Genomic DNA, 8,172 nt, shown 5'->3' on the forward strand with positions numbered 1-8,172 from the left:
AATATTAGGGAAACTTTGCAATATTAAAGCTCAAACTGACAAACTCCTAAATTCACCCATAAAGCATAACATATATTAGGTGGGAAACCCAGATTTTAGGGCCCTCCTGATATGATGGAATAAGAAACAGATAGTACCATCAATGGCAAATTTTAAAAACTCCAAACCCCAAATTAATCAATAGTCTAATCAAGTTGATAGATCTAAATGCCAGTTTTCAGGAATTACTTGGGGATAGAATAGAGGAGAGAGGTAACACAACAAAGATAGAGTTAGCAAGATCCCAAATGTGGGTAACTGCCCAAAACAAATGATGCAGTGTTTCTTTCACAAATAAGTGGCATTAAGAGTCCAAAGAGGGGCTGGGAGTGTAGTTCAGTGGTACAGAGCATGCTGAGCATGTACAATGCCCTGGATTTGATCCCCAGTACCAAAGAAATAAAAAAATTAAAAAGAGGTAAAGGAAGAGGAAGAAAAAAGGGAAAGAATGAAGAACAATGAAGAGAAAGTTGAGAAGAAGGGAAAAGGAAAGGGAGGGAAGAAATGAACTGTTAAGTTATAAGTGAGATTTTCAGGGACATAGACAAATACAAAGTATGGACCTTAGTTGGATATTGATTTGAACAAAGAGAAAAAGACATTTTTAAGATAAATGGGGTAACCTTAACATGGTTTAGTTACTAAATGATATTTAAGTTTTATTGTTAGTTTTGTTGGGTGTGATAATGTCATGGTTGTTCGTAAAAAATCCATATCTGATACAGATACAACATGAAATATTTATGAATGAAATAATATATTGTCTTAGATTTGCTCTACTTCTTCAGAAAAAATCATGGGTAAAAGGGAGATAAAACAGAATTAGCAGGAAGTTGATCAGTGTTAAAAATAAATGACTGTATTATTCAATTTTCATGTGCATTTGAAATTTCTATGTATCCAAAGTTTGAAATTTTGTGTACTTTTTTTAACCTCTAAGAACTTGGGCTGGGGTGTACCTCAGTGGTAGAGTATTTGTCTGGCATGAGGCTCTGGATTCCATCTGCAGCACCACAAAAAAACAAACAAACCCAAAACCCTAAATAAATAAATAAATTCCCAAGAATTGATATTCACATTCCCCAGGTAATTAGAAATTAGAAAGAGACCGAGGCCATTTAAATGTGGTAACATTTGAATACGTCTTTCTTAAAGCAAGTATGCTACCTCCCTCCCTCAGAGACAAAAAGAAACTTTCATTCTAACAAAATTACCTCCCAGTGATATTTGCACCCCAGTGCTCACTGGAGTATTTAGATTCTACCAATGAAACACAGGAAAAGGAAATCATGCTTCTGGCACTGCTGTCAAGATTCTCATAGCTGATGGCAACAGTGTGCTCAGCTCCAGATGGCCAAATATCTGCCAAAATTGTGCCAGCAAACACTGAAACTTACTTGTGGGCAAAAAGTCATCTTCTTCGTTAGACCATTCTGCATATTTGTTGATTAACAAACCCTTGGATGAGTTCTTTATACCAGTAGGGGCCTCTGTCTCATCATATCTTAGGACAGTTTTTGAAGAACCCAAACAGTGAGAAACTGGATGGCAATTAGCTCACTCAAGGACTTCAGAGAGGATGGAAGAAGGTGTTGCATTTTTTGAAACTTTTTTTAGTTGTAGATAGACACAATATCTTTCTTTCTTTCTTTCTTTCTTTCTTTCTTTCTTTCTTTCTTTCTTTCTATGTGGTACTGAGGATCGAACCCAGGGCCTCACACCTGCGAGACAAGTGCTCTACCACTGAGCTACAGCCCCAGCTCAAATGTGTTGCATTTTGACCCATCTACTGAAGATGTAGTTGAATCTTTTCAAGAGCTGTTTGGCATTTGATTGGATTGGTTTCAAGGACTTTTACCTTGTTTGTGAGTGACCAGATTATTTCAATTCTTTTATATAGTTCATCTTCTCATTTGCTACACATTCCTCCAAAGTCAACCCTTTCTGCCAGTCCTCTTCCCATGAAAGTTGTCTTTGATGCACTGCAACCCTATCATTGAGCTCTTTATCTTGGTCTTTTAATTCCCCAATGAGCAGCTGCTGCTCCTTCTGTTGTTTCTTCATAGTGGAATTCTCAACTGCTGAACTGATATTCTAGTAAGGAAGATCACTAAAGTATTCATAGATGTTGCTTTTGCCCCCAGAGAAAGTCAGTGCAGACAATATCCCCTCAGAAACACCATAGGTAAATCCCTGAAGAGGTGGGGGCAACCTAGAGTCGGAGCCCCACACTCTCTGCCAGTCCCTGTGAGCCTGCCCAAACCATCTTTTGAAGGATGAATATATTGCATAGTATACATATGCCACATTGTCTTTACCCATTCATCCATTGAAGGAAATTTACTTTTTCATTATATGTTGGCTATTAGGAATAATGATGCAATGAACATGGAAATGCAGTTATCTCTTCATGATACTGTTTTCTGGATATATAACCAGATAGAGTTGCTGGATCATCTGGTAGTTATTTTATTTATTTATTTATCTGTTTGTTTGTTTGTTTATTTATTTATTTTTGAGGACCCTCCACACTGTTTTCCCTAATGGCTGTAGAAATTTATGCTCCCACCAACAGTGTGCAAGGGTTCAGTTTTCTCTACATCCTCTTGCTTCTTATCTGTTGTCCTTTTGATAATGGCCATTTTTTATAGATAGATGCAATAACTTTATTTTGTTTATTTATTTTTATATGCTACTGAGGATCAAACCTAGGGTCTCACATGTGTGAGGCAGGTGCTCTGCCAATGAGCCACAACCCCAGCCCCTTGATAATGGCCATTTTAACAGATATAAGGTGATATCTGATTGTGGCTTTGATTCACATTTCCTTATGATTAGAAATGTTAAGTACCTTTTCATATATATGCTGTTCATTTGTATGTCTTCTTTGAAAAAGTATTTATTGCAAGTCCTTTGCCCATTTTTAAATATCCAAACTATAGCACAGCACATCTGACAAACGATCTGGAAGGAGTTATACCCATCCACCTCAGGTAATCTCTAGCTCCAGCACTTACCACCCACAGTCTAAAAGTAGTCTCACATGCTTTGGGACTCAAATGGGAATATGTTCATCTTTGCTACAAGGGGTTGGCCTGCAGAACTTGGCCTACCTGTGGACCCTGAAGCAGTTCTAGGACTCAGTTCTAGCCCCGATCAGCAGCAGTCTAGAGCCAGTCATTCCCACGAAGGAAATCTACTATGATCTGTAGGAGCCTTTACAAGGATCTAGTAGAAATCACATTCACTGCACACTTGGTAATAAGCCTAACATCTATGGTCCCAACTACAAACCCTGAATCAAATACTTGTCCCACTTCCAGATTCACTGACCCCAGAGGTAATTAATTTCATCTAGGGACCAGATAGATGCCCACCTGAGCCTCTGATAAGAGGTCTACCAACCATGGACCTCACTGTAGACCTAGAAGCTACCATATTTTGGTTCTAACCTTATTCCTTTATGATCCTAGATACAATTCTATCATCTCAGGTGCCTAATGGAAAAAAAAGGTTTTACCTGCTAAACCCAGGCTATAAAGACTAGAAGAGATATTTGCTCCCTCAAAATGCACAGGCAATGATACAAGGCTACATGATTTTTAAAAAATGAGTCCAACATGAGACAACCAAAAGACACTAATAAGGCCCCAGTAACTAACACTAAGGTAATAAATATCTAAAAATAATTCAAAATAATCATCTTAAAATTGTTGATAAGATGCAAAAGAAGAATTAAAGATAACAAAATGTAATTGGGGAAAGGGGCACAAACAAAATGAGACATTTAATAAATATAGAGAAACCATTAAAAAACAAACAGAAATTCTGGAGCTGATTAATATGATAAATCTAAAGAAAATCAATAGAGCATTTCAGTAGTAGACTTAAACATGCAGAAGAATTAATGCATTTGTTCACTGTACAAAAATCAATAAATGATCACTATATTCATAGAGTGAAGGATAAAATTCATAATCTCAATAGATGCAGAAAAAAGTATCTGAGAAAATTAAATATTCATTCATGTAAAAAAAACCTCAACAAATTATATATGAAAGGAATTTACTTCATTAATATTACAGGCTATGTGTGTGTAGCCCTTAGGTGATCATCATACTTAACACTGGAGAGCGGAAAGCCTTTACTGTAAGATTGGGAACAAGACAAGTGTGCCCACTCTTGTCATTTCTATTCCCCATAAGAATGGAAGTACTAGTCAGAACAATCAGTTAAAAAAAAGAGGGGAAAGAAATAGAAGTCATCCAAATCAGAAATGAAAGAGTAAAATTCTCTTTTTTGAAGAATACATGATCCTACGTTCAGAAAACCTAAACACTCCATCAAAAAAAGCCCACTGGGACTAATAAACAAATTCAGTAAATTTCAGGATTTAAAATCAGCATGCAAAAGTTAGTTGTAGGGATGGAGATATAGCTCAGTTGGTAGAGTGCTTGCCTCACATGCACAAGGCCCAGCACCACACACAAAAAAAAGTCAGTTGTAGTTGTATACAATAAAAACAAACAATCTGAGCAAGAAATTGAGAAAATTATATCATTTATAAAATATATAATAAAAATAATATCATTTATAGTAACATTGAAAGGAAGATTCTTGGGAATAAATTTAACCAAAGACATGAAAGATATATATGCTGAAAATTATAAAAACACTGATGAAAGAAACTGAGTAAGCCACTAGTAACTTGGAAAATATTCTGTGTTCATGAATTCTAATAATTAATTTTGTTAAAATGTCCATACTATGCAAAGCAATCTACAGATTAAAAGCAATCCCTATGAAACCCCAAGGGTATTTTTACAGAAATATAAAGAAATTCTAAAGTTTACGTTGAACCATAAACTCCCAATAGCCAAATCAATCTTGAGGAAGAAGAAAGAATCTAGAGACATCACATTTCCTGATTCCCTACTATGTTACAAGCCTACAGTTATCAAACTAATATGATCTTGGTATAAAAAGAGACATATAGAGATCAATAGAACAAAATAACCCCCAAACAAACCCACACATGTATGTTCAACTAATCTAAAAAATACACCAAGAATACACAGTATATCAATAGTCTGTTTAATCAATGGTGCTGGGAAAACAACATGTGCATGCTAAAAATGAAATGAGCAGTAAGCGGTTGGAATTGGACACAAAAGTATAGGTAAGTAAAGCGATCAACACTATTCCAAAAAGCTTTTGAATAGCAAAAGAAGCAATATACAAAATGAAAAAGTAATCTAAATAATGTGAGAAAATAATTGAAAACCATAGACCTGAGAAGGGATTGATATTCCAACAATATAAAGAACTCATAATACAGTAGGAAAAAAGCCACAAATATTTCTATTAAAAACAGGAAAGGAGGGCTGGGGTTGTGGCTCAGTGGTAGAGTGCTTGCCTAGCACGTGCAAGGTCCTGGGTTCAATCCTCAGCACCACATAAAAATAAATAAATAAAATAAAGATGATATTGTGTCCAACTAAAAAAGTAAATATTAAAAAAAAAACAGACAAGGAGGTCAGTCTTGGAGAGGTTCCTTAGGAGCCACACTCCTTCATTTGTAAATTGTTCAGGAGGCTTTCAGCTAGGTCCAGGCTGTAGCTATGTTTCATGAACAATATGGCAATGAGATCACTGTTTGGAGCCCTCAGGTCAGGATTCATCAAATTGAATATGCAATGGAAGCTGTTAAACAAGGTTTGGCCACAGTTGGTCTGAAAAAATACCCATGCAGTGTTGGTTGCATTGGAGAGGGCACAGTCAGAGCTTGTAGCTTGCTGAAAAAAAAATTTTTCCATGTTGACACATATTGGTATCTCAATTGTGGGGCTTATTGTTGATGCTAGACTGTTCCATAATTCATGTACAAGAAGTGTTTGGATTCCAGATTTGTAATTGACAGAACACTTCTTGTGTCTTACCTTGTATCTCAAATTAAAAGCAAGACCCATGCACCAACCATAGCTGGATACCCTGTTGTGTTGGGCTGCTTATTGCTTATTGCTGGTATGATGATGCCCTCACACTTTCTAAACCTGTCCATCTGCTAACTATTTGGACTGCAGAGCTATGTCCATTGGAGGCTATTCTCAATCAGCTCATACTTACTTGGAGAGACATATGTCTAAGTTTATGGAGTACGATTTAAATGAACTAGTTAAACATGATCACTGGAATGGAGACACTTCCTCCAGAGCAGTAACTAACTGAAAAGAATATTTCCAATGTGGATAAAGACTTGGAATTTACAATCTATAATAATGCTGATGGATCTCTATTCCTAGAATGTCTTGAAGAAAGACCACAGAGAAGGGCACAGCCTGAACAAACTGTTGATGAAATTGCAGAAAAGGCTGATGAACTTCAAGATCTGCATAAACTCACGGAGACTTAAAAACATGATACTGGATTGTCAATGAAGCACTAAAAAAGGGACATTAACCTTGGTACTCAGGAAGCTGAGACAAGAAGTTCAAAAGTTCAAGGCCAGCCTGGACAATTTAGTGAATCTTATCTCAAAATAAAATGAAATGGGCTGAGGATGTAGCTCAGTGGTAGAGTGCTTATACACAAGGACCTGGGTTCAATCCCCAATACCAAAAAAGCAGAGTTGGGAGGATAAAAATGTCTTGAAACAAATGGAAACAAAACATGACAAAATTTGTGGGGTACAGCAAAAGCTAAGAGGAGAGTTTACAGTAATAAACACCTACGAGAGAGAGAGAGAGAGAGAGAGAGAGAGAAAGATAGATTTCAGCCAGGCATGGTGGCACATGTCTGTAATCCCAACAGCTCAGTGAGCTGTAGCAGGAGGATTGCAAGTTTGAAGCCAGCCTCAGCAATTTATGGAGACCGTATCTCAAAAAGTAAACAGGATCTGGAATGTAGATCAAAGGTAACGAACCCCTGGGTTTAATCCTCAACATAATAATAATAATAATAATAATATGCAAATGATATAATAGACATTTCTCAAAAGAATAATTACAAATGACCAATGAGTATGAAAAAATATTAAATATATCATTGACCATCAAAGAATACAAATCAAAAGTACAATGAGTTATCATCTCACTCCAATTAGAACAGCTATTATTAAAAAAAAAAAAAACCACAATAACAAATGCTGTCAAGGATGTGAAGGAAAAATCTCTCATACATTATTAGTGGGAATGTGAATTAATACAACCATTACAGAGGACAGTACAGCAAGAGGTTCCACAAAAAAATCAAAATAGATGGGGATGAGTCACGGGGAGAACAGAGGAATTTGATTAGGCAAAGGGTGCAGGGAAGGAGAGGGGGCATCAGGGTAGGAAAGATGGTGGAATGAGATGAACATCATTACCTAAGGTACATGTATGACTGCACATGTGGTGTACCTCTACATTGTGTACAACCAGAGAAATGAAAAGTTGTGCTCCATTTGTGTACAATGAATCAAAATGCATTCTGCTGTCATGTATAACTAATTAGAACAAAAAAACCCCTCAAAATAGAAATACCATATGATTAAGCTATCCCACTTCTGGGTACCTATATAAGGGAAAGAAAATCAGCATAGCAAACAGATACCTGGATTCTCACATTTATTGATACACTACTCACAGTAGCTAAGATGGCAAGTCAACATAGGTTCCCATTAATGGATGAATGGATAAAGATAATGGATGTAGTGTACATATACAATGGAATATTGTTCATTCATAAAGAGGAATGAGATTCTGTCATTTGCAGCAAAATGGGTAGAAATAGAGGACATAATTTTAAGCAGTATAAACCAAGCACAGAAAAATAAGGATTGCATGTTCTCTCTCATATGTGAAAGTTAAAAAAAAAAAAAAAAAGTTGACATGAATGTAGAAAAGTGATTACCAGAGGATGGGAAGGAGGGAAGGGTGGATAAGAGGAAGATGGATTTGATCAATGTATGCTGTATGTATGCATTAGATATTACTCTAAAATCCATTAATATGTATAATTAATACATGTTAGTAAAAAATAAAATTTTAAAACACAATAGCAAGTTAAAGAAATAAAACAATAAAGGAAAGCACAAAAATCAGTGAAGTATCAGAGAAGTAAGCCAATAGAAAATGTCAACAAAATTGAAAG

General features: G+C 36.0%; 1 pseudogene across 1 annotated transcript; it reads left to right on the top strand.

Annotated features, from left to right (window-relative positions):
- The first annotated feature begins 5,660 nt into the window (after window positions 1–5,660).
- Window positions 5,661–6,451, top strand: LOC308639428 (proteasome subunit alpha type-1-like; annotated as a pseudogene). The gene has a single exon. The product of its transcript is annotated as a proteasome subunit alpha type-1-like (transcript).
- The last annotated feature ends 1,721 nt before the right edge of the window (window positions 6,452–8,172 follow it).

The sequence above is a fragment of the Spermophilus citellus genome (assembly GCF_964194105.1).
Source record: "Spermophilus citellus genome assembly, chromosome: X".
NCBI classification, from domain to species: domain Eukaryota; kingdom Metazoa; phylum Chordata; class Mammalia; order Rodentia; family Sciuridae; genus Spermophilus; species Spermophilus citellus.